This window comes from Bos indicus x Bos taurus, chromosome 13 (genome assembly GCF_003369695.1).
Source record: "Bos indicus x Bos taurus breed Angus x Brahman F1 hybrid chromosome 13, Bos_hybrid_MaternalHap_v2.0, whole genome shotgun sequence".
Lineage (NCBI taxonomy): Eukaryota > Metazoa > Chordata > Mammalia > Artiodactyla > Bovidae > Bos > Bos indicus x Bos taurus.
Window position 1 is genome coordinate 7,241,018 of NC_040088.1, and position 26,064 is coordinate 7,267,081.

At 47.8% G+C, this 26,064-nt stretch overlaps 1 protein-coding gene across 7 annotated transcripts in view; it reads left to right on the plus strand.

The window, feature by feature from the left end:
• The window catches only part of SULF2 (sulfatase 2), a 125,932-nt gene that overhangs the window by 50,469 nt on the left and 49,399 nt on the right, over nucleotides 1-26,064 (plus strand). The window lies entirely within an intron of this gene.

The window sequence follows — 26,064 nt, forward strand, 5'->3', positions numbered from 1 at the left end:
CGTGAAGGATGGAGAGGCCCCTGCGCGGGGACTGCGGCCGCACTGCAGTCGGCCGCGCACTGTTCGTCTATGCATGACCATCTGCACTGCCCAGGGTACTCCATCTCCTCTGCCAGTGGGTGCCCACAGTGTTGCGTCCTAGGTGGAGAGTAAGTGAGACTTCCTGTCTCTTTATCTTGCAGGAGGTACTTTGGTGGGTTCTGGAGACTCACCTGCCCCCTGGATGGTTGCCTGAGGCAAAGGCACAATTACAGTCGCTTACCTCCAGCAACATTGCAAAATCCTCCAAACTCGATTTAATTTGCTTTAATTTAGAAAAATAAACAAACACTCCCCACATAGAGTAAGGAGCCAAGGCAGTTGTGAAATCAGATATTGTGACTCAGGTGTCGTAACCCCAGGAAATTGTGCTCAAGCTACAAGGGACTTGTTTGGGCGGGAGTGACAAAGAGGATCGGATATCTCCATTTTGTTCATTCATACATCCATTGAAGACACTTAGATTATTTCCATATCTTGGCTGCTGTAAATAATGTTGCAGTGAACATGGGATACAGGTAGCTTTCAAGTTTGTGTTTTCGTTTTGTTTGAATAGATACTCGAGAGATGGAATTGCTGGATCATGTGGTGGTTTTATTTTTAATTTTTGAGGAGCTTCCAAACTGTTTTCCATAATGGCCATACCAAGTTACCTTCCCACAATGAACAAGGGTTCCCTTTCCTCCAAATCCTTTCCGACACTTAGTATTCTTTGCCTTTTTGATAACTGGTGTTCTAACAGTGAGGCTTCCCAGGTGGCGCCGGTGGTAAAGAACCCACCTGCTAATGCAGGAGACGTAAGAGGTGCAGGTTTGATCCCTGGATAGGGAAGATTCCCTGGAGGAGGGCATGGCAACCCACTCCAGTATTCTTGCCTGGAGAATCCTCCTGAACAGAGGAGCCTGGCGGGCTACAGTCAGGCTTACAGAGAGTTGGACACAACTGAAGCAACTTGGCAGACAGCACATTCTAACATATTGAGGTGATATCTCATTGTGGTTTTGATTTACGTCTTTCTGATGATTAATGATGTGGATTTAGATGTACCTGTTGACCATCTGTATGTCTTCCTTGGGAAAAAAGGTCTGTTCAGATCTGTTGCCCCCTTTTTAATTGGGTTGTTTTAGTTTTTTCTATTGAGTTGCATGAGTTTTTATGTATTTTGGATATTAACCCCTTATCAGATGTAATGATCTGCAAATATTTTCTCTTATGTGGTCGATTGTCTTTTCATTCTGTTGTGCAGAATGTTCCTCTGCTGTGTTTGGTGTCGTCCCACTTATTTCCTTCTGTTTTTATTGCCTTTGGTGTCAAATTAAAAAAAAAATCATCACCAAGACCCATATCAAATGATGATTTCACATCATATGTTCCAAGTCTTTAATCCATGTTGAGTCAACTTTGCTTATGGTGAAAGATAGCAGTTCAGTTTAATTCTTTCACATGTGGCTATCCAGTTTTCCCAGTTCCATTTATTAAAGAGACTATCCTTTCCCCATCATATATTCCAGGCTCCTTTGGCGTAAATTAATCAACCATATATGCATGGATTTATTTATGGACTTTCTAATCTATTTCATTGATCTATGTCTGTTTTTATGCCAATACCATGCTGTTTTGGTTACTGTTGCTTTGTGATATGGTTTGAAATCAAAGAACATGATGCTCCAGCTGCGTTCTTATTTCTCAAAATAGCTTTGACTATTTGAGGTCTTCTGTGGTTCCATATAAATTTTAAGATTATGTTTTATGCCTCTGTGAAAAATGCCATTGGATGGTCTAGTGTTTAGGACTCCATACTTCCATTGCAGGGGCACAGGTTTCATCCACATGGCATAACCAAAAATGAATAAGTAAACAAGATAAATAAAATTTGTAAATAATAATTTTTTAAACTGCCATTGGAAATTTGATCGGGATTGCATTGAATCTGGAGATTGCTTTGGATAGTATTGACTTTTTCTTTTTTTGGCTGCACCAGGTCTGCATTGCTTTTGCACAGGCTTTATCTAGTTGTAGTAAACGGGAGCTACTCTTCATTTCAGTATGCAGACTTCCCATTGCAGTAGCTTCTCGTTGCAGAGTACAGGCTCTGGGCACATGGGCTCAGTAGTTGTGACTCTGGGCTCTAGGGCACGTGGGGCTCAGTAATTCTGGCATGCAGACTTGGTAGTTGTGACTCGTAGGCTCTAGAGCGCAGGCTCAGTAATTGTGGTGCATGGGTTTAGCTGCTCCGCAGTATGTGGAATCTTCTTGGACCAGGGATCAAATCGTGTCTCCGGCATTGGCAGATGGTTTCTTATCCACTGTGCCACCAGTGAAGTCGTAATATCAACATTTTAACAATATTAATTCTTCTACCCCATGAGCATGGAATACCTTTCCATTTATCTGTGTCTTCTCTTTCCTTAACTGAAGTCTTACTTTTTAGGGCAGAAGTCTTTCATCACCTTGGTTAAATTTATTCCCAGATATTTTATTCTTTTTTGTGCAATTGTAAATGGGATTGTTTTATTAATTTAACTTTCTGATAGTTTATTAATGTATAGAAACTCAACAGATTTTTGTGTATTGATTTTGTATCCTGCAATTTTACTGAATTAATTTATTAATTCTAACAGTTTTGGTGGAGTCTTTAGGGTTTTCTATGTGTAATGTCATGTTGTCTACAAATAGTTTCACTTCTTTATGACTGGGATGATTTTCTTTCTTTCTTTGCCTCATTGCACTGACTAGGATTTCCAATACAATATTGAATAAAAGTGGTAGCAGTGAGTTCCCTTGTCTTGTTCCTGATCTTAGAGGAAAAGTTACCAGATTTTTGCTGTTGAATATGATGTAAGCTGTGGGTTTTATTATGTTGATATATGTTCCTCTACAGTCACTTTTTGGAGAGTTTTCCTCATAAATCGTTGTTGGATTTTGTCCAGTGCTTTTTCTGCATCTCCTGAGATGATTTTTATCTTTCATTTTTTAATGTGGTGTGCACATTGATTGATTGGGGGATGGTGAACTACCCTTGCATTTCTGGAATAAATCCTACCTGATCATGATATATAACACTTTTAACGTATTATTGAATTCAGTTTGCTAATGTTTTGTTGGAGATTTTTGCATTCTATGTTCATCAGAGATGTGGGCCTGTACTTTTCTTTACTTGTGGTGTCCTTGGCTGATTTTGGTATCAGGGTAATGCTTGCCTTTTAAGATGAACGTGGAGTATTCCTTCCTATTCTGTTTTTTTGGAAGACTTTTAGAAAGGCTGGTATTGACTGTTCTTTGAATTTTTGGTAGAATTCACCTATAAAGCTGTCTATTCCTGGACTTTTGGGAAGTGTTTGATTATTGATTCAACCTTCTTTCTAGTAATTGGTCTGCTCAGATTTTCTATTTCTTCGTCAGTCAGTGTAGGTAGAAACTATGTTTCTAGTTACAGTTCTCTAGCTGGTCAAACTTGTTGGCCTATAATTGCTGAAAGTAGTCTTTTATGGGCCCTTGTATTTTTGTCAGTTGTAATGTCTCCCTTTTTATATCTGATTTAACTTATTTGAATTCTCTCTTTTTTCCTGGTGAGTCTAGCTAAAAGTTTTACCAATTTTGTTTATCTTTTCAAAGAACCGGTTTGTACTTCCATCGATCTTTTCCATTGTCTTTTTCGTCTCTATATTTCATTTATTTTTGCCGTAATCTCTATGGTTTCTTTCCTTCTACTGACTTTGTTCTTTTTCTGGTTCCTTGAATTGTAAAGTTTAGGTTGTTTATTTGAGACGTTTTCTTGTTTCTCGATGTAGGCATTAATCACTTAGAACTGATTTTGCTGCATCCTGTATGTTTCCGTGTGTCGTATTTTCATGTGTCTCAAGTTACTGTTTCTAATTCTTTAGATTTCTTTAATTGATTTGTTGTTCAGTAGCATGTATTATTAGCATGTTGTTTAGTCTCCATGTATTTGTGAATTTTCCAATTTTCTTCTTGTAATTGATTTCTAGTTTCATACCATTCTATTCGAAAAAGGTGCTTGATAAAGTTTCCGTTTTCATAAATTTATTAAGATTTGTTTTGTGGCCTAACATATGATCTATCCTGGAGAACGCTTCACGTTCACTTGAAAAGAATGTGTATTCTGTTGCTTTTGGGTGGACCATTCTGTGTGTGTGTGCTAAGTCTATCTGGTCCACGTATCGTTTTAGACCTATGTTTCCCTGTGGATTTTCTCTCTGGATGATCTATCCATTGATGAAAGTTGGGTATAAAAGTCCCCGCGATTATTCTATTGCTGTCTATTTCTCCCTTGCGGTCTATTAATACTTGTTTTATATGTTTAGTGAAAGTGAAGTCGCTCAGTCGTGTCTGACTCTTTGCGACTCTATGGACTGTAGCCTACCAGGCTTCTCCATCCATGGGATTTTCCAGGCAAGAGTACTGGAGTGGGTTGCCTTTTCCTTCTCTATTATATGTTTAGGTATATATGTTTGCTGCTGCTGCTGCTAAGTCGCTTCAGTCATGTCCGACCCTGTGCGACCCCATAGACAGCAGTCCACCAGGCTCTGCCGTCCTGGGATTCTCCAGGCAAGAACACCGGAGTGGGTTGCTATTTCCTTCTCCAATGCATGAAAGTGAAAAGTGAAAGTGAAGTCGCTCAGTCATGTCCAACTCTTTGAGACCTCATGGACTGCAGCCCACCAGACTCCTCCACCCATGGGATTTTCCAGGCAAGAGTACTGGAGTGGGGTGCCACTGCCTTGGTGCTCTTAAATTGATCAGAGACTCAACTGCCTTCTGTTTCTCCTTATCTCCCACTGATGAGAAACAAAGTCACATGAGCACACGTGATGGCAAAAGAGTCTTTATTCTGGGTGGCCGTTTGGCTAAACATTCTGTTACTATGGGAGAAAAAGAAAATGAATACTAAGGGAAGATTAAAGTTACAACCTTAATGATAGTTCTTAAGTCATTTGTATATGTAATACTGTTTTGAATAAAAGAGGTTAGCTGGAATTGTAGAAGACTGAAACCAGAAAAAAGCATTCTTTAAGTGGACCAACAGTTCATTTAAATAGAACTTTTAATGTATTTAGTTAAGTATTTTATCTTGAAAAAGTGAACTACACAATTTTGAAAAATAACCTTATTCTATGTTGTATTCTAACAGTGTTTAACAAAGGTTATGTTATAATTGTGGTTAGGTTATGGGTTGATTCTTTAATTAGATGAGTTGATGAAGTGTCAATTAGAGGCAGGGAGGGGGATAATTTGTTAAACAAATTTAAATGATAGCACCATTTGATATCCTTTATTTCACCTTCTATTTTTGCAGCAAATCATACAGAGTCATTTTTGCAAAAGTATTTGAGGATTTGATGAGTTTTCCCTTCCCTGGTGGCTCAGCTGGTAAAGAATTCACCTGCAATGCAGGAGACCCAGGTTTAATCCCTGGGTTGGGAAGATCCCCTGGAGAAGGGAATGGCTACCCACTGCAGTATTCCGGCCTGGAGAATTCCATGGACTGTATAGTCCATGGGATTGCAAGAGTCTGACACGACTGAGCGACTTTCACTTTCAGTTTTTTTCTCTTAATCCCTTGACATGTGAGTCTTCCCTCTGAAGCACTGATTCCCTCATCATCATTTTCATGATTTCTTCTTCAGCTATCTCGAAGACCAGATTATTGTTTGTCAATGGATTCACACATGCCTCAGGCTGTCTTCCAGCATGACTTTCATTAATTTCTCAAAACCTTGCATCTTTCACAAGATTTGCGATTTCATTTTACCATCATCTTGCTTTGTGTTTCCCTGTGTTTGCAGTAGAGATTGACAAAGGATGAAGCGAGAGGTGCTAAGTTTAAGCAGGACAGATATAAATTTGTTCATGGATATTTCTGTGTGCTGGCTTCCTCTCGCTTTGGGGACTTGGATCTCAAATATAAACACACTTGAAAGGATAAATTGTATCTTCAGTTTTTACAAAATGTACTTAGTCATCTATTTTAGCACACTTCAGCTACCCTGACTGTGCTCACTTATATACGCACCAGCTAAAGTTATGCTGTCCTTAGAATGAGATGCCTTCAGGTCTTTGCAGAGCAGTTGAGAGCAAGGACTCTGCCTGAGTTCAAATGTGGACTCTACCACTGACTAGCTAAGTGAATTGGAATAAGTTATTTAACTATGCCTTGGTTACTTCAAGGAATAATAATGTTACTTAGCCCATAGGGTTTTGTGAGGATTAAATGTGTTAGAACAGTTATACATAGTAAACACCAAAGAAACATTGGTGGGACCTCCCTGGCAGTCCAATAGTTAGGACTCTGTGTTTCCACTACAGAGGGCATGGGTTTGATCCCCGGTCAGGGAACTAAGATCCTGCATGGTGCAGGATGGGACCAAAGAGGAAAAAAGGAACGTTAGCAATGATAAACACAGCCTCACAGAACCCACCCGAGGCCAATGTTCAGATGAATGTCACACAGTGTAAGATCATGTGATAGAAATAAGTTATACCCGTGAATCGAAAGGTAGCAGCACATGGTCGGCCTCTCTGGAAATCAGTGAAACACAGATTTAGCCAGCAGTGCGTTATCACCACAGCAAACATCTCGAGGTCCCGTCACACCAAAAGGTGGTGAGGAGGTGGGAAAACAGGAAGAGGGAGGTGGGAATGCGCATTGGCACCTACACTCTGAAGAGCAGTTTGGTGGTTTTTGGCAAAGTTGAAGAGGCATCTCCTTCCATTCAGCAGTTCTCTGGCTCTGCACCCCTTACTTCTGAGGAGGTGGTATTTGAGTTCTGCTTGAGCAAGGAGAAGGTACTTCTTGGCAATGCTTGTGGCCAGTAAATGGCCATCAGATCCAAAGAACAGAAAGCCCCCAACTCCCAAGTGATTTTGACAAGATATTGAACTTTGTGCTCCCTAAACCAAAAAAAGGGGCTTCTCAGGTGGCTCAGGGGTAAAGAATCTGCCTACCAGTGCAGGAGACGAAAGAGATGTGGGTTCAATCCCTGGGTTGAGAAGATCCCCTGGGGGAGGAAATGGAAACCCACTCCGGTATCCTTGCCTGGAAAAATCCCATGGACAGAGGAGCCTGGTGGGCTATAGTCCATAGGGTTGCAAAGGGTCAGACATGACTGAACACAGCATACAAACCAAAAAGATGCAGGTGAGCTTTCGACAGAGGCAGATTCTGTGCTTTGACAGTGTCGTCATTTTATCATAAGGCCTGAGGTCTCAAGATGTGGTTGGCGCTGGGAGGGGCCACCTGCCTCTTCCTTTGTATGATACACTAGCATTCAGTAGGATCTTCTCCCAGAATGCCCAAGTGGCAAGAGTCTTTCTGATTGGACCAACTTGAGTCACATGCCAAGCCCCGAACCAGTCACCATGGACAGCAGATGCCCTGCCAATCAGCTTAGCCCACATCACCTGGTCCTGGAGCAGCAGATGGAGTCAGTGTCCCCCTGGCACCTGTGTCCCCAAATAGAAATCAAGGGCCGTTGGATAGGATAAAGAGAAAGCACGCACTGCAGTGGCATTCACGCATTTCCAGTAGCCTGCCTTGGGCGAAACAGCAACGACCAAAGGGGAGGAATAAACACCCCTTCTGGATCTTTCTGACGAATTAGACCAGAATGCCCGTTTTCTTCTCGTTAGGGTACTGCTTTCTCATTCCACGTTGCCATCTGAGCCTGGCAATTCAGAAGCCGTTCCCCCGCCCAGCTCCTGCCATCTGGTACAGACTTGTAGAGACGTGAGCACTGGTGTTTGAGCCCCCCACCCCTCCCTCGTCATGTTCTAGAACACGCTGTGGGAGGAGGGGAGCACACCCCTCATGACCAGCCCCAGCTGTGCCGGGGCCCCTGGCGCACTCCGATTCTTTTCATTCTTCTCCTCCAACAAAACTGGATAGAGGAGGTCAGCTGGGGACCCAGACTGCTTGGCTGGCAGCCACCCTGCTTGGGCAGCCACCCTTACTTGGGCCAGGTGGGGGGCTCGGTGCCATGATGCCCACTGTGGCAGGACGCCTGGGGCGTTGGTGGAGGCTGGAGCATCCCCCAGACACAGGAGGGTGGAAAGACAACTGCTGAGCATTTGGGCATCCCTGACAGAGACTCGCTGCTGGTGTGTAAAGGGGTGTGTGTGAGAGAGAGAGTGAGCTAGGGAAAGAGGAAGAGAGACAAAGAGAGATTTTTTTCCCTGATGTGGTTTTAGGGCCACAAAGACGTGAGAGCTGGTGTTTTTCTGTGAAATAATCCTCTCCCCTCCCTCTTTCCATCACCCGGTTTTGATCTGCTTTTAGCCTCTTGCCCTGAAACCCACACGCCAGCCTCCAGCTGCCTGCCCGCCATCTGCCTTTGGATGTCACCCCGACACGTCGAACCTGGCATGTCCAGACTGACTTCCTGACCCTGTGCCTCCCTCCCAGGCACCTCTCACAGTCTTCCTTTCGGCGGTTGCAGTCGCTCGGGCCAAAACCTGAATGTCTTGTTTTCTTTCTTCCTTTCACACTCTGCATTGAGTCCATCAGCAAATCCCATCAACTCTCCCTTCAAAATAGAGCAGAACCCCCTGGCACCATCACCTGCATCTAAGCCTCCTGGGGTCCACTCTCACCTGCCCCAGCTTTCTCCTCTCTGGCCTCCCTGCCTCCCACCTTGCCCCACGAGGGTCTATTCTCACAGCAACCAGAGACATGCTATCAACCTTCATCAGATCCTGACCCACCACTCTCACTCAGGGTGGGGGCTCCCACAGGCACCTCAGGGTCCTAACAGTCTGCCCCTCTCTCCCTCACCTCCTGACACCTCACCTCCTGTTCTCACCTTCAGTCACTTCCCTCCTTCCTGTTCCTCAAGTGAAAAGTGAAAGTGAAAGTCATTCAGTCGTGTCCTGCTCTTTGCGACCCCCTGGACTATACAGTCCATGGAATTCTCCAGGCCAGAATACTGGAGTGGGTAGCCTTTCCCTTCTCCAGGGGATCTTCCCAACCCAGGGATCGAACCCAGGTCTCCCGCATTGCAGGTGGATTCTTTGCCAGCTGAGCCACCAGGGAAGCCCAAGAATACTGGAGTGGGTAGCCTATCCCTTCTCCAGTGGAACTTCCTGACCCAGAAATTGAGCCAGGGTCTCCTGCATTACCAGCAGATTCTTTACCAGTTGAGCTACCAGGGAAGCCTCGTGTTTCTGAAACCATCCAAGTAACTCTTGGCCCATTCCCATCTCGAGGCCTTGGCACTTTTTCCTTCTCTGGAGACTCCCTCCCCTCACATCTGCATGGCTGTCGCTCACTTTCCTGAGACCATCATTCAGGTATCACCTCCTCAGGGAAGCCCTCCTTGATTACCCATCCAGCAGAGGTTCCCCTTCCTCCTTTATCCCCTCACCCTGCTTTTTTAAGTCAGAGTCCTTGTTGCCACTTCACATACATTTGAACGCTGACTGTCCAATTTCCCTTGTGAAGTTACATCCCCTGCCCGCTTCCGGTTCTCCTTGCCCTGGTTCCTGCTTTATCCGCCTCCCTGGTCCTTTCACTGCTGAGGGTGCACTTTGCCACTGATGTGGCTGCTTGTGGCCCTTCTAGACTGTCAGCTCCCTGGAAGCAGGGCCGTGTGGTCTGTCCTCCCCTGCGTCCCCATGCTGGACACGGGCTGCCCTGTAGTAGCTGCTCATTGAGTGCTGCAGGACGAGTGGGTGAATCTATATTCCGTCCAGACCCAGCTGGCCCACTTCCAACCCTCTGGCCCGTTTTCTATGCTCCGTTCTCCTCTCCCGCATCTCTCCTCCCCACCCCCGCTCCTGCCATCTCAGCCGCCCCTGCACAGAGGAGAAAAGACTTAGCTTCTTCCTGGGATGCCTGCGGCCCCGGTGCAGCTGTCGGGCCGTCACAATGGCCGCCTTCTCTTGGCTTGGCCTTCCTCCTGGCTTTGCTCCCTGCTCTCTTCCTCTCCCCCGAGTGCGCACACAGCTCTCTTCTTCCCTCCGTCCAGATGCCCCCTCCATCCCCTTGCCCGCCCCTTCTCCAGCCTATGGGGGGACAGCAGAGCATCTCCGTTTGCCCCGGGAAGGAGGCCCCCCTTAAGAAGCAGGGCAGCCTTGCCTCAGGAGGCCCTGTAACCCACCTTCCCCACCATGAAAGCCGGCCATCGGTGGGGGTAGGGCAGCCTCGCCCAGGACATCCTTAGGGGGTACACATGCATCCCGGTCACATTCACCTTCAAGCAGCCTCTATCTCTGAGAGATGGTGAAGGACAGGGAGGCCTGGCGTGCTTCAGTCCATGGGGTGGCAAAGAGCCGGACACGACTTAGCAACTGAACAACAGTCTTTTTTTTTAAAACTCCAGTGTAATAGACACTCCCTTCCTCCAAGACCTTCAGACTTCAAAACATACTTCAAAACACGGGTGCAGGAATCCAGAGACTGAGGCTCTGCTTCTGACTCCTCTGTGACCTTGAGCTGAGACCTGCCCCCTCTGGGCCTCAGTTTCCCCATCAGAGCAGGGGAGCTGCCAGGTCCATGTATAATTTACTCGGTCCCTTTGCTGTGATTCCGCCCTCAGGGTCATGGGACCAGTGCCCACAGACTTGGGAGGAGAGCTGCCCCAGGCCACTGGAGGAAAGAGGAGGCAGATGGCCACACTTCTCCTCGACTTTTCAGAAACTGGGTGTGAGGTGGGTGGGGCAAGATTTCTACACTTGGAGCTCCCTGTGTCCCAGCCCGTTAGCCCGAATATTCATTTCCTGTGGCTGCTGTAACAAAAGTGCCACAGCCTGGGTGGCTTCAAATCAGAAATGTATTCTCTCACAGTTCTGGTGGCCAGAAGTTCAAGCTCACATGTCAGCAGGGCCCGGGTCCCTCTAAAGCCTCCCCGGGAGGATCCTTCCTTGCCACTTCCGGCTTCCGGTGGGTGCCAGCAAGCCCTGGCATTCCTTGGCTTGTAGCTGCATCCATCCTGTGTCTGCTTCCCTGTTGCCATGGCCACCTCCATGCGGACCCTCTCTTCACGTGGCCTTGTCCTCTCTGTGCGTCCGAGCCCAAATTTCCCTCTTCTCTAAGGACCCCAGTCTCCAGATGAGAGCCCACCCTAATCCACGGTGACCTCATCTTAACTTGATGACATCTGCGGAGACCATATTTCAAAATAGAGTCCCCTTCACGAGAACCCAGGGTTAGAGCTCAAACATGTATTTTGGGGGACCACAGTCCAACCCACAGGGTTGGGTTCTTTCCCACAGACCACTTTATTTAATCCTCATGGATGCATTAACATCCATTTGGGCTGCAGTCTTAACGTCCAGCTGGAGCAAACTCTGCAGGCCACCAGGGATGCTCAGAAGCCAGCTGCTTCTGCCACCTGGGCCGTGGGCCTGAGCCCCAGGCCGTGTGTCACCCAGCCAGGCAGCAACACGCAGAGGTCACTCAGCCCACCTCGGAAGTCACAACAGAAAAGAAAGTGTTAGTCGCTGAGTCATGTCTGACTCTGTGACCCCATGGGCTGTAGCCCACCAGGCTCCTCTATCCATGGGATTTCCCAGGCAAGAATACTGGAGTGGGTTGCCATTTCCTTCTCCAGGGGATATTCCCGGCCCAGGGATCGAACCTGGGTCTCCCACAGTGCAGGCAGCTTCTTTACTGTCTGAGCCACCAGGGAAGCCCCAGTGAAAACACCGTGAGAGGAAGGGTGACTGTGGTGGGTGAATGTATTAACTCTGTCCACCGAGAGCCTCAAGGGGCCACAAGGGAGTTTGCAGGGTGTGACCTTTGCAGGCACCTCCCCAGCCCCAACTGCCAGTCCCCTGGACGTTCTGGAGGGGTTCAGACTAGAGCCAATATGGTAGCCACTCACCACCAGGAGCTACTTAACTTTGTATTAATTAAAAATAAACCAGACTTTAAATCCCATTTCTCCATCACGCTAGCCTCGTTTGAAGTGCCTCTGTAGACACACGTAGGTGCCAGATGGGATGGTGCAGATTACAGACTGTTTCCATCACTTCACAGTGCTCTATTGGTCTGGAGAGCCTCAGAATAGAGTGTAACTTAAGCAAAATCTCTCTGGGATGAGGGCACAAGCCTTTGGGAATATGATCATTACAACAACAAAAGTAGAAATAAAACCAAAAACTGCAGGTGGTTCCGATGCAGCGTTCACCATGCCCAGACCTCCATCCTCACACAAGCCTGTGATATAGCTGTGCCCCTCCTACTGCTGTAGTGCTCCCCTGGACCCCGGGCCTGGGGCTACAGTTTTTGTACCTGCCTCTCCAAGCCTTTGCAGCCATCTGTGGCTGTGTCATAGGTCAGGGTCAGAACCAGCCACACAGGAGGCTCCATCCTGGAGCCGGTGGGTCCCACCTGTCCACAAGAAGACAGGTTCTTGTTTTCTCAGCATCTGGCACATCTGATTTGTTGGAAGTGCGGTATCCAGGTTTTTACTGAAATTGCCAAGATTTCTAATGTGGATTATTCATTCTATTTTCTAAAAGAAATTAAAAACACCAGGCAGGCCCACAGCAAACATAACGTGTGCGATGGATTCAACCCATAGGACACCGTGTTTGCAAACTTTTTTCTAACGTGGTGGTTCTCAAGGGGGCACACCTCCCAGCAGGGCTTAACATCTGTGGATGCATTTCCGGTGGTGATAAAAGTGGAGAAATGCTGCTGGCTTCCGGGACCAGGGATCTTTGATGTCCTGCTCTGCACAGGAGAAACCTGTGTAGCCCCTGAATTGTCTTGCATTCCACATGGCTTCTCAGTCTTCCACCAAATCATCATGTGAGTGGACTCTTTGATATTTATTGTTCTCTGAGCCTTGTCTGTAAGTTCATTTTATATAAAAACACTGAAAGGGTTTCTGCAGTTTTAATCCATTCTGAATTTTCCAGGAATGTGAGGATAAGTCAGTGGGGTGTATATTATACGTGAATGCAGAGCTTTTTGCAGAGTTTTTCCCCGTTGCTGGCTGTCTCACCGACGGCAGGGCCGCGTCAAGCGTGTGACGCAGTCCCGCCCAGTTTACCAGCGCGCCTGTCACGCCCCCCCGCCCCCCCCTCCCCGAATCTAGGTTCACGCGTCTCCCTGCTCCGTCCTGTCTCCTTGATGGATGTGATCGGAAATTCATGCTGAAATGTCTCTTTATTATAAACTGACTTCCTTTTTTTCTTGTGGATTGTGATTGGAACATTATATTGATTTTTTTTTTTTTTTGAAATGATGTGTGTCTGTAGCTTTTGTTGCCTAGAAGTTTCCCTACAGGAAAATAAGGGAGCGTTACAAAATGTTTGTCACAGAAGTGGGGCATCAGTCTAATGGTGTGGCAAACAGCTCTTTGAAGGATCAGCTTAGTGTCAGATTCCTCCAAGATGATAATTAAATATCCACTGATCGATAGTCTTCCCGGGCCACCTTCTAAGGGTTTCTTATGGATTTCCTGTGCCTCCTTTGTCCCGTTCTTTGGGACAAAACCATCGTTTATGGCTGATTCATGTTGAGGTTTGACAGAAAACAACTAAATTCTGTAAAGCAATTTTCCTTCAATAAAAAAATTTTAAAAAACATAGTTTTTTTTTTAATTTTATTGAAGGATAGTTGATTTACAATGTTGCATTAATTTCTTCTGCAAAGTGACTCAGTTACACATATATCTCCTTTTCCGTTATGGTTTGTCACGGATATTGAATACAGTGGGGCCTGGTTGCTTATCCATGCTCCATATGACAGTTTGCCTCTGTGGATCCCAAGCTCTCCTTCCTCCTCGCCTGACCCCCTTGGCAACCACAAGTCTCTTCTCTGTAGCTGAGAGTCTGTTTTTGTTTCGTAGTCATGTTGATTTGTATCAGGTTTTAGATTCCACGTGTAAGTGATACCGTGTGATACTTGTCTTTCTGACTTCACCCCGTAGGATAGTCTGTAGGTCTGTCCACGTAGCTGTAAGTGGCATGATTTCATTCTTCCTTATGGCTGAGTAATATCCTGCTGTGTGTATGTTCCACGTCTTCTTTATCCATTCATCTGTCGACGGGCATTTAGGTTGCCTCCACATCTTGGCTGTTGTAAATAATGCTGCTGTGAACGTAAGGGTGCATGTATCTTTTTGAATTAGAGTTTCTTCTGGGTATATGCCCGGGAGTGGGACTGCTGAATCATATGGCAACTCTATTTTTAGTTGTCTGAGAAACCTCCATACTGTTTGCCATGGCGGCGGCTGTACCGATTCACATTCCCTCCAACAGTGTGGGAGGGCTCCCTTTCCTCCACACCCTCGCCAGCATGTGTTACTTGTAGACTTCTTTTTCTGTTAATTCTGGCTGCACTGGATCTTCCTGCTGGCTTTCCTCTAGTTGTGGCACACGGGCTCTAGAGCTCGAGCACTCAGTAGCGGCAGAGTGAGAGCTTAGTTGCCCCGCAACGAATCCGCGTGCCCTGCATTGGAAGGCAGATTCGGAACCACTGGACCACCAAGAGGGTCCATTTGCAGATTTCTTAATGATGGCCATTCTGACTGGTGTGAGGTGGTGGAGGGGACAACGGAGGATGACACGGTTGGACGCATCACCAACTCTATGGACATGAGTTTGAGCAAGCTCCGGGAGTTGGTGATGGACAGGGAAGCTTGGAGCGCTACAGCACATGGGGTCCCAAAGAGTCAGACACGACTGAGCAACTGAACTGAGGTGATACCTCATTGTAATTTTGGCTTGCGTTTCTCTACTAATTAGTAACGTTGAACATCTTTTCATGTGCCAGTTGGCCATCTATAAGTCTCCTTTGGAGAAATGTCAGTTTAGGTCTTCAGCCCATTTTTCAGTTGGGTTGTTGGTTTTTGTTGTCGAGTTACATGAGCTGTCTGTATGTTTCGGAGATTGAGCTCTTGTCGGTCCCATCATTTGCCTATATTTTCTTCCATTTCATAGATTGTCTTTTCATTCTGTTTGTGGTTTCTTTTGCTGTGCAAAAGCTTGCAAGTTTGATTACTCTCATTTGTTTATTTTGGGTTTTATTTTGATTGCCTTGGGAGACTGACTTAAGAAAACATTGGTATGATTTGTGTCAGAGAATGAGGACAAAACCATGCTTTAAAAGGACCAGAAGGGAATTCCCTAGTTGTCCACTGGTTAGGACTCTACTTCCACTGAGGGGGCATGGGTTTGCTCCCTGGTCAGGGAACTAATATCCTGCATGCCTTGGCATACATGCATAAATAAATAAATGCATGCATGTATGTGTTAGTCGCTCAGTCATGTCTGACTCTGTGACCCCATGAACTGTAGCCCACCAAGTTCTTCTGTCCATGGAATTCTCCAGGCAAGAATACTGGATTGGATAGCCATTCCCTTCTCCAGGGGATCTTCCCAACCCAGGGATTGAACCTGGGTCTTGTGCATTGCAGGCAGCTTCTTTGCTATCTGAGCCACCAGGGAAGCCTAAATGCATACATATTTGCAGATACAGCTCGTCCGAATGGCATTAAAACCTGGCCCCAGCGCTGGCTAATGTGTGCGTGGCACCAAGGGGAGGGGGACAGGCTCCATCCCAGACTAATGAAATTTCCAGGGAACAGATGGCCCCAGTCCCCATTTGCTGAAGCTGCATGACTCTCTCAGGAAGTGGGTGGCTGAGGCCAGCATTTAATTGAAGGCCCAAGCAGCCCGTGCTCCATGCATCGGCCAGAGCCTCGGGGTCATCTGCAGCCCAGCCGTGACCTCACCAAAAGCAGACAGGCAGAACACGGGCTGGTAAAGAGGCATGTAAACAGCAGCCCCAGCCCTCCTTCCCTCCGGGTGTCTGCTTGTCCTGCTTCACCCCAGCAATTTGCCATTCCTCCTCCCCACCTAGCAAGCTAGAGGAGGCTTTGAAAATGGACGTGTGATCATGTCACTCCCTGCTCCCAACCCTCCACTGGCTGCCCACTGCTCTAAGAATAAACTCACAGCTCCTTGGCCTCTACACCTCCCTGTCCACTTCTACCCCTCTCTCTCTTGCTTTCTCGCTGCATTCAGGCCACCTGGGCCTCTCTGCTGCTCCTCAAACAGTCCCAGGTCAGACCCGCCCCAGGGCCTTTGCACTTCCGGTGGCCACAGCTAACTCCTCGCCATCTCTCTCTATTCCTTGTGGTCTCCTTCCATCTCCAGCGTTCCTGCTGCTTTCCTGACCTCCCTGTGTCAGTGAGTCCTCTCCACCCCAACTACCCTCGACCCAGAGAGCCTGCTTCTGTTCTTCAAAGGACTTAGCCGCCTTTAAATTATCTCGGGTGGTCTTTTGTTGTTGTAATTGTTGTTTTCTCATGGAAAATCGAAATACTCATTTTCCTGACACATGGTTGTGTTTTGAACGATAATTCAGAATGTGGATTATACACCACTTGTGACATGTGTTTTTCAAGAATAATTTACATGCTCAAACTTGCTTTAAGAGTCTTTGCTAAACGTTCATCAGCACTGAGCTGATGTCAGTGAAGCATTTCTCAGGCTTTCATGGAGATCTGAGTCAAATGGAAAAATCAAAGAATCCCCTGTAGACTCTACATGAGGTTGTTCCATCTTACTACCGGAAGCCCTGTGGAAATGTGTGTAATGCCTTTGTGTGAAGCTGTGATAATTTTCTGGTGCTTTACACAACAATATGGATATTAAAAGTTTTACATTTGCTTAAAAGAGGGGAAAATTACTGATTTGTTTTCTCAGATCAGAGTAGGATTTTGGTTGGTTTTGTTGGTGGTGGTGGGGTGGTGGTTGTTTTATAAAGCAGAATAAATCTTTATTACCCAAGAGTCTTGAAAGCTAGATCATATAAAGGTACCTCTGTGAGTGTGTTCATGGTGAAAGAAATCAGGTAAAATAATGTTATCCTTGAACTGACAATCGTTTGTAACCCGTATTTCAGGTGTTTTGAACTTATTTCTCACCTGTTTTGTTCATTGCTATATCTAAGAACAGTTTCTGGCAGGTGCTGCTGCTGCTGCTGCTAAGTCGCTTCAGTCGTGCCTGACTCTGTGCGAGAACAGAGTCAGGCAGGTTTCTGGCAGGTGTTAGGTACCCAGTAAAAATTTGAGTGAATGGATGAGTCTTAGGTGTTAGGCTTGAAGTAAGCAGAAAATGAAAATAAAATGGAATTTTGATTACTCTCTGACTTTCCCAGCATTAAGAAATGTAATTGAAATTAGTTCAGGCAAATTTGGCTGAGTTTCGGTGCTCAAACGTTGTCATCAGAACCCTGTCTTTTTGCTGCTTGGATTTACTTTCATTTGGGTTGGTTTTATTCTTAGGAAGGTATGCCTTTTGATGTCAAGACCCCCTTCCCCCCAACCCCCACGCCCTGCCCCCACGTCCCATCTTACCAGGGGAGTGACCCTGACTGAAAGAGAGGACCTCTTTCTGATGCTCCAGTGAAAGTCTCAGGGGACGCTTTCATTGGCTCAGCTAGGGTCATATGTCCCTCCATCACCCAATCACAGAGGCCAGGGGAGATGGGCTACCCTGATTGACCAGGCCCAGATCATGTGCTCAGCTCAGGAGCTGGGAGCTAGAGAAAGCCTCACTTGGAACAGGTGTCACTGAGAGAGGGAAAATGTTGGTTCCTTCAGAAGCACAGTCACCAAAAGACAGGAGAATTGGTGCTGGGCAGATAAATAAAACAGAGGTCTGCTCCAGAAACCCAAATCCAGGTTCCGCTTCAAGAGGCAAGTGGAAAGAAGGCCTTTCCCCCGGCCCCCAGTTCTCTCTGCTTCCAGCCCAGGATGCCTCCTTCATACATAATCAGGCCTCCACCTTCCTCATGAATTTTCCCATAGCTCTCAGCTCAGCACGATCCCATCTCTGGCATCCAGAACTTTTACAGCATCAATTTATCACTTCGTGCAGCAATCTACATTTAGTATCTTTTCAAAAGCAGAAGAAGGAGATTCATGTAACCTTGCAAGCAGCCCAAAGTTAAAAGGATCCAGTTACAGAAGATTAGAAATGTCCCAGCCCTAAGAGCTTTGGAGCTCTGGGTCTATTTAATGTATTTCTTCCTGGCCCTGCCACCTCAGCCAATTTGTCTGCCAAAAAAACAAAAGACTTCAGCCCTGTGGCATTTTACATCTAATATTTATGGCATTCTAGAGTTTGCAAAAGCTCTTCCTTCTCATTTATCACTTGTTCCTCAGTCGACCCCAGCTCTACCGCCAGAAGGTTAGTGGGTTTGTTCTACTCTGCCCCAAAAGCCAAATCACAGATGGCTCTGGTCTCACAACTCAGGGTCCTTCTCCTGGTAGCGGGAATGGGATGGAAGTGTGGCCAGGGCCAGCTCAGTCTCTATTCTGCACCCTTAGGACCAAATTTGGGTCTCGCAACGTGTCAGCCAGCAGCCCGAGTCCACACTCTAACCCTAAATTTATTGTGCTTGAATTACAAGATGTTTTTTTAAAATGTGGGAATTTTACCCCAAAATCCAGATTTCCAAGCTTTAAAAAAAGAATTAATAAGATGATGATCTTACCAATATTAGCAACATTCCTGAATTATAAGTGTCAGCAGCCCACAGGGGTCTGTCAACTATTTTTATAAATAAAATTATATTCAAACACAGTCATTCCCATTCATTTATGTATCGTTGGTGGCTGCTTTTATTCTGCAGCGGCAGTGTTGATTCTGCAACAGGGACCAGAGACCACAGAGCTGAAAAATATTTTCAGTCTGACTCTTTGCAGAAACGGTTTGCTGACCCCCGGGGTGGCAGTAGCCAGCTGTGTTTGTGTCACAGCTGTCCCCAGTATTTTAGAATACAGGTCCAGGTGCGGGCAACCCACTCTGGTATTCTTGCCTGGGAAATCCCAGGGACAGAGGAGCCCAGCGAGCTACAGTCAATGGGGTCGCACAGAGTCAGACACGACTCGGCAACTAAACAACAGGTGATGTTGCTGTTTAGGGCACTGCTGCTGCTAAGTCGCTTCAGTCGTGTCCGACTCTGTGTGACCCCATAGACGGCAGCCCACCAGGCTCATCCGTCCCTGGGATTCTCCAGGCAAGCACATCAGTCCCCAAATAACAGTCATTTAGGGATAAGAAGTGCTGATTTCTCTCTCATTTGACGGCTTGGCATCACAGCCCCAGGGTGATATGGCACACAGGATTCTTACCCAGGCTCCTATCACCTAGCCCCGCTGCCCTGGGGAACTAGCCTTGTCCAAAATGACTGCCCACGTCCACAGCCAGCCAGCCAGCAGGAAGTAGAAGATACAGGAGAAGCATTCCTGCTTCCTGTAGGGCCTTCACGAGAACTCGCACACCACGCCATCCACCAAAGGTTGGTCCTGGCCACATCTACCCGCGAGGGAGGCTGAGCCTGTCGGCTCCGTCCTGGCAGCCTTGTGCCAGCTAGCAGCTGGGTTAATGGAGAAGGAGCACGTGGACACTGGGCAACACAACAGATGCTGTGACATCTCATCGGCAGGGCCTGAATCTCCATTCACAGCACACTTCTCCTCTTATTCCTGGTCCATTGCATTCATTCACAGGAGCACCAGAATCTCGTTTGCATTTATGTGCCCTGTTGTAAACGGTGTACATTCTCTCCCAGGGGAGAGGAAGAAAGGGAGCTGGTGAACGCCAAGGGCAGAGGAAAGGTTGCTGCAAGGAGTCGCACCCAGTGTCCCCTTTTTGTATAAACGACGTGCATGCTCAGTCGCGTCTGACTCTTGGCAGCCCCAGGGACTGTAACCCACTGGGCTCCTCTGTCCGTGGGATTTTTCAGGCAAAAATACTGGAGTGGATTGCCATTTCCTCCTCCAGGGACTCTTCCTGACCCAGGGATCGAATGAGAGTCTCCCGCATCTCTTGCATTGGCAGGCAGATTCTTTACTAGTGATTGGGAAATAATTAGGCCAAATCCGCTTGAAGGATCCCCTGCAAAGCACCTCCCCAGCCTATCAGGTGAGAGATGCCCCCGTCTTCAGTGACTGGGGCCACGGCCCTGCCAAGATGCGGGACAGGGCAGTAGCCAAAAGCCAGGCTGGAGATGACCACCCAGGTTTCAGTCTCAGCTCTGCCACCTGGGGCGGCCATAGGGGACTTCATCGCTCTGTGCCTCAGTTTCTCCAGCTGGTTTGCCAACAGTTTCTGTCCCCCAACTGTAAAATGGGGACAGAAATATTATCTGCCTTGTTGGGTTGTTGCAGAACTCCATCACTGTCCAACTCAATGGTTTTCAAAGTGTGCCCCAGGAACCCTGGGCGCCAAACCATTTTCATGATAATCCCAAGACATCATTCGCCTTTTAACATGCGTTTTCTTCATGTGTACAGTGTGTCTAGTGGGTACACAGCAGACCCGCCACCGTCTAAAAAGGGTGTGGAAAGACTCCCCTCCTTTCTGTGCGAGGTTGGGTTTTTCACGAAACAAAACAGAACAAATGACAACACATCGACTGCAGACAGTAACAGATGTCTTCTGTTACACCAGACCCTCAAAGACCCCTTAGGGGCTTCCCTGAGCTCAGATGGTAAAGAATCCACCGGCAGTGTGGGAGACCTGGGTTCGATCCCTGGGTTGGGAAGATCCCCTGGAGAAGGGAAAGGCTACCCACTCCAGTGTTCTGGCCTGGAGAATTCCATGGACTGTACAGTCCACGGGGTTGCAAAAAGTTGGACATGACTGAGCGACTTTCACTTTCAAAGAGATTTGCAAAACTTTAAAAACAGTGCAGCTCTTCTCGCTAATTTTATTTTTGGGGGGGGGAAATATGTTTATTTGTAATTTTGAAATATATATACCAACAAGCAGAGAAGGCCATGGCAACCCACTCCAGTACTCTTGCCTGGAAAATCCCATGGACAGAGGAACCTAGCAGGCTGCAGTCCATGGGGTTGTGAAGAGTCAGACACAACTGAGCAACTTCACTTTCACTTTTCACTTTCATGCATTGGAGAAGGAAATGGCAACCCACTCCAGTATTCTTGCCTGGAGAATCCCAGGGACCGGGGAGCCTGGTGGGCTGCCATCTATGGGGTCGCACAGAGTTGGACACAACTGAAGCGACTTAGCAGCAGCAGATACCAACAAGTAGGTTTATTATTACTATTTTTACATGAATGTATGTGCTTTAAATTTCTCAGTGTTAATTTCTAGTATGAGTATGATAACTATCACCAGGTATAACCAATGTAAACGAATTCACATCCTCAATAGCTCTTAAGATTCTGAAGGGACCCTGACGTGACCACTGTTGACCAGCACTGGCCTGGGGACCTTCTTCAGTTTTGCAAAGCACCCCACAGGGAAGCCCTGCTCCACATGGATGAAAGAGATCCCAGTTCAACCCATCAGATGCCACAAATCAAATAGAAAGACAACAGTCTAACAATTCCATCTGCTATTCTGCTCAAAGACAGTGCACCCTGGGCACCAGGCAACAGGAATCCGCTAGCCTCTCAGCCAGACAAGATTCCCGCAGGCCTCCCCTCCCCCGGGCCTTCATTGGTTCCATCAATTCATCATTCACTCCACAGATGTTCACTGACGTCGCCTTCGTGCTTGGCAAACTCGGTTCTTGATGTAGAGATATGGTGAGAACAAGGCAGGCAGAAACCCCTGCCCTCACGGAGCAGGTGTTCTAGTTGGGTGAGCGGGTGGGAAAAGCCAGAGGACAAATTTGTCAGGTGGTGCTAAGTACCGTGGAGAGAGAAAGTCAGGAGAAGAGGGAGAGCCGGAGTAGGGAGAGGCCATCTCAGTAGGATGTTTGGACACCTACCAGAAGGTAACACGGGAGCAGTTCGCCTGGGAAAGGGGAGGGAGTGATCCACGCAGGCATCTGAAAACAAGGCTTCCTTCAAAGGAAACAGCAGGGGCAAAGTCCCTGAGGCAGAAATGAGCTTCCGGGGCTGGGAGGACGGGAGGAGGCGCCACAGTGGGAGCAGAATGGGCCAAGGCCAAGGGGAGAGGTGAGGTCAGGGAGGGGGCAGGAGGCATATCACGTGGGACCTTGTGGCCATGACAAGGACTCTGAGTCTTAGTTCAAGGGTGACGCGGAGCTGTTGAAGGGTTTGGAGCAGAACCGGGGCCCGGTCTGTGATTTAACAGAACCCTTCTGGCAACGGTGGAGTTTGGATGGAGGTTGGATAGGAAGGTTGGAGCTTGGAGGTTAGATGGGAGAGGCGCTGGGACCGGGGAGGAGGCCCCAGGGAGGTCCAGGCCAGAGAAGGTGGTGGCTTGGACCACAGTGGTCCCAGAGAGATTGGGAGGCGCTCAGTGCTGAGTGTGTTCAGAATATGGAGCCTCTGTGATGTATCATCAGTGTATCTGTGATGTATCAATGAAAGGGAGAGGACGGCTGGAGACCCCGGTGGGGGTGGTGGGGTGGCTGGAGGCATTTATCAGAATGTGGGGTGAGAGGCAGTTTTAGGGGAACCGACCAAAACTCCAGTTTGAGATGCCTGTTTGGCACCAAATGAACTGACCTGGAAGGAAAAAATTTTTAAGTTTTGTTAACCGTCCAGAGGATACATAAAAATGGCCAAACGTTACCATCTCACTGAGAGACGGATAAACACATGAAGTACGCTGGACCCAGATAAGTTTGTCTTTTTTGTTCACCGTTTCACCCCTCACAGAACAGTACACAGTAGATGTTCAATAAATACTTATCTAATTTTTTTTAAAAAATGGCAAAAACATATGAAAGAGACACAGGCCAACTGGAATTTGGAAGAAGTCATGGAGGGCGAAGACCCGTTTGTGTTTTCCCAGACTCCTCGTGTGTGAAACGGGGTGGTTTGTCCTGGGAAGGATGGACTTTTCCAGGCTTCTACTTCATTTTGCACTGACCTTTCTGAGTCGCTCTGGCAAACGTTGTTATTGTCATTGGCTCAGCTCCGCACTCCCGCCCATCTCTGCTATCGTGTCATGCTTAGACGGTTTCTTTGTGCAGCATAAACATCCTTCCCCGAGCTCATTACTGGAGTCTCCAAGGAACCTTGTCATTTTCCAAGATGCTGTAGAATCTGGTTCCTAACAACTATTTTTGTTTCTCCAGGGACTTGAGTTCTCATCCTCCCGCCCCCATAAAGGAAAGTGAGCTATATTTTGGGAACTCACAGTTCCTTTTTTTGGAGTGCTCCCCCCTCTGCCAGACATGATTTCATTTGCTGCTGCTGCCCCCGTTTTATAGACGAAGTCACTGAGGCTCAGAGAGGAACACTCACTTGCCCGAGGAGGCAGGGCTCAAACCCAGAACTCTTAGGATTCTGGGAAAAAAACCAAGCTCTTCAAAGCCACACTCCACCCCCAGTGTCCACCACCAGGAGACCCACACAACTTCTGAAACTGCCCAGCATAGAGTTCCTCCATCTCAGCACCGCCGATGCTTCGGAGGCAGATCGCTCTTGGTGGGGCGGTCCTATGCACTGGGGGTATTTAGCAGCATCCCTGGCCTCTGCCCACTAGATGCCAGCTGTGTGCCTCTCCCTTAGTTGTGACAAACAGAAATGACTCCAGACATTGCCAGTGTCCCCTGGAGGGCAGATCGCCCCTGCTGATCTGGTACACATTCCCCGTGCTCTGTACGTGGGCTCACATCACCAGCACCTCCGTGTAGCCTTTTTCCACCACACAGCATTCACTCCTAGCCAATACTGTGATAGAAATCCCTTCTAATAAAACCTGTAGCTGCTGCTTTTCCAGCCTTCCCAGGAAAGGTGTGAGGCTTAAGACCCTGGACAGGGCAGCCTTACCCTGCCCGACCCGTGGGCCCTCCCCAAGTCCACTGACCCAGGCACCCTGTCAGAAGCTGTCACCATGTGCCCATGCTAAGCCAGGTACCGGGCTGGGGCTGCAGCACCCAGAAAAGGCCCCTGCCTTGTGGACCCCACGTGCCTGGGGAGATGATGATAAACAGGGAACCAAACACACCTACAGGATAACCTCAGCACCGAATGCCATGGAGAAGAGAAATAGGCTGGTGAGAGGGATGGGTGACCTTGGACAGCGATCAGAGACACCTTCTTAGGGTGAGGTGACATCTGATCTGTCACAGTGAGAAGGAGCCAGTCCATGTGAGAAGGAAGAAGGCTAGGATCTGAGGCAGAGAAGAGCAGGTGCAAGTGTCCTGAGATGCAGTAAGTTCAAAGCGTTTTAAGGAACAACAGGTCTGTTCAGAACAGAGTGGACAGTGGGGCGAGTGATGGGAGATGCAGAAGGTTGTAGGACGGGTCGGGGAGTCACTAGAGGAAAACGACTGGGATCTTGGGTTTAGAAGGGTCCTCTGGACACTTGGGGGTGTCTGGGTTAGAGGCCCCGAGTCCAGGTGGAGGCTGCTTCCTCTGTGTGCAAAGAAATGAGGATGGAGAAGCAAGATGCATTTCTCCTTTTGGACTAAATCATCGTGAAGGCCTTGCCTCTTTCATCTGGATTCCCAAGCCCTGCATCTGAGGATTTAGATTGCGGCTCTTGAGCAACTGTCTCATGGAGGGTGTTACAGAAATCCAACCCTTTTTTCCACCTTTGAGTCTCCTAGCTCAAGATTCAAAATCCCAGGGCAGAGTCAGATTGGCCAACCTCAGCCATGCTCCCGCCCTTTGGTGGGGAAGGAGCATTTTGATGGACACTTGGGATCTTTGTATTTAAGAGGAATCAGTGGCTGTGGCTTTTCAGGGGTCACCTAAAAGAAGAGTGTGTGTGTGTGTGTGTGTGTATTCATGCAAATGTATAAATATTGGTCCATTGGCTCCAAATTACGAGGGAAACTACCCAATCAAAATGAGTAAATATTTAATGAGATGTTTATATTCGAATGTAAATAATGAAATGTAGCATGATCAACCAGTCCACTCCGGAATATTTTGACTCTTAGTTACTTATCGATTATCTCTAATGTAGGATGTGGGTGGAGATGGTGTGGGCTGAATGTATGTTCAGAGGCACCAATGCCCTTGAAATAGCCCCGTCGACAGTTCCGCCCAGATGGCCCACCGTGGGGGACACGAAGGTCCTGAAGGCGGGTGCTGTCAGTCCCTCTTGCTGCCACTTGCCAGGTGCTTAGGACATGCCAGGGACTATTTTCTGTTCCATGCACATGTTGGTTTTCCCTACTCCACATGACAGCAGGCAGTGGCTTAACTGTTATCCTTGTCCACTGAGGCACAGTAGGGTGAAGTCACTTGCTGGAGGTGAGTGTTAGGAAGTAGCCGACCAGACAGTCTGGCTGCAGAGATGCCCCTGGGCTGCTTGTCTGTATCACCCCGGTGTCACCCCCAGCGAAGGGGAATGGCCACCTGGAGGCACAGAACAGTGGTGCCCCCACTTTGGCTCAGTCTGACCCACTCTCCAGCACAGAGAATGACCCCGGATGCTGATTTTATTCCAGCTGCCCCAACCCTCCAGCTCCCCCGAATTCAAAGCGATGCCTCCGTCTGCGCTCCTGTGCCAGACTCACCACCAGCTCACTTCAGTCTCCGGTCGCCGCGAGACACAGCTTTCACAGACCACAAATGCGATCATTACGAGGCAATTTCAGTTAGATTCGGGGCTGGGAGAGATAACAGAAGGGCCTGGTTCTCCCATCAGACTCTGAATGGTTCCCCAGCAGCACTTAACTCAGACAAATGCAGAAAGCAGCAGCCAGAAGGGGAAGCGGGCCCTCAGCTTTGCAACCAGAGCTGCCTGCCCGGGCCTGCAGGACAGGAGAGAGCGCTGGGGAAGGACGTGGGGGGTAAGAATTCCGTCCAAGCGGGGAGGAGGAGGGTCTGGCTTCTGACATCTGTCTCTGCGGGGCCTCCCTTAGACACGGTATTAACAGCAAGAAGGGGACGGGTGCAGTGGTGCTGATGAAACTAACATTTAGTGGGCACTTGTTTCTAGGCGCTGTACACATATGAGTTCTCACGACCACCCACCAGGGGGATACTTGTTGTTGTCCCCGTTTTATAAATGGAGAGGCTGAGGCATGGAGAGAAACAACTTGCTTAAGATCACGCAGCGTTCATTGTTGCAAAGTACCTCTGAGTCCCTTTAACATCCCTTCCTCTGAGACATCCTTGTCCTTGTCGTTTACATCCG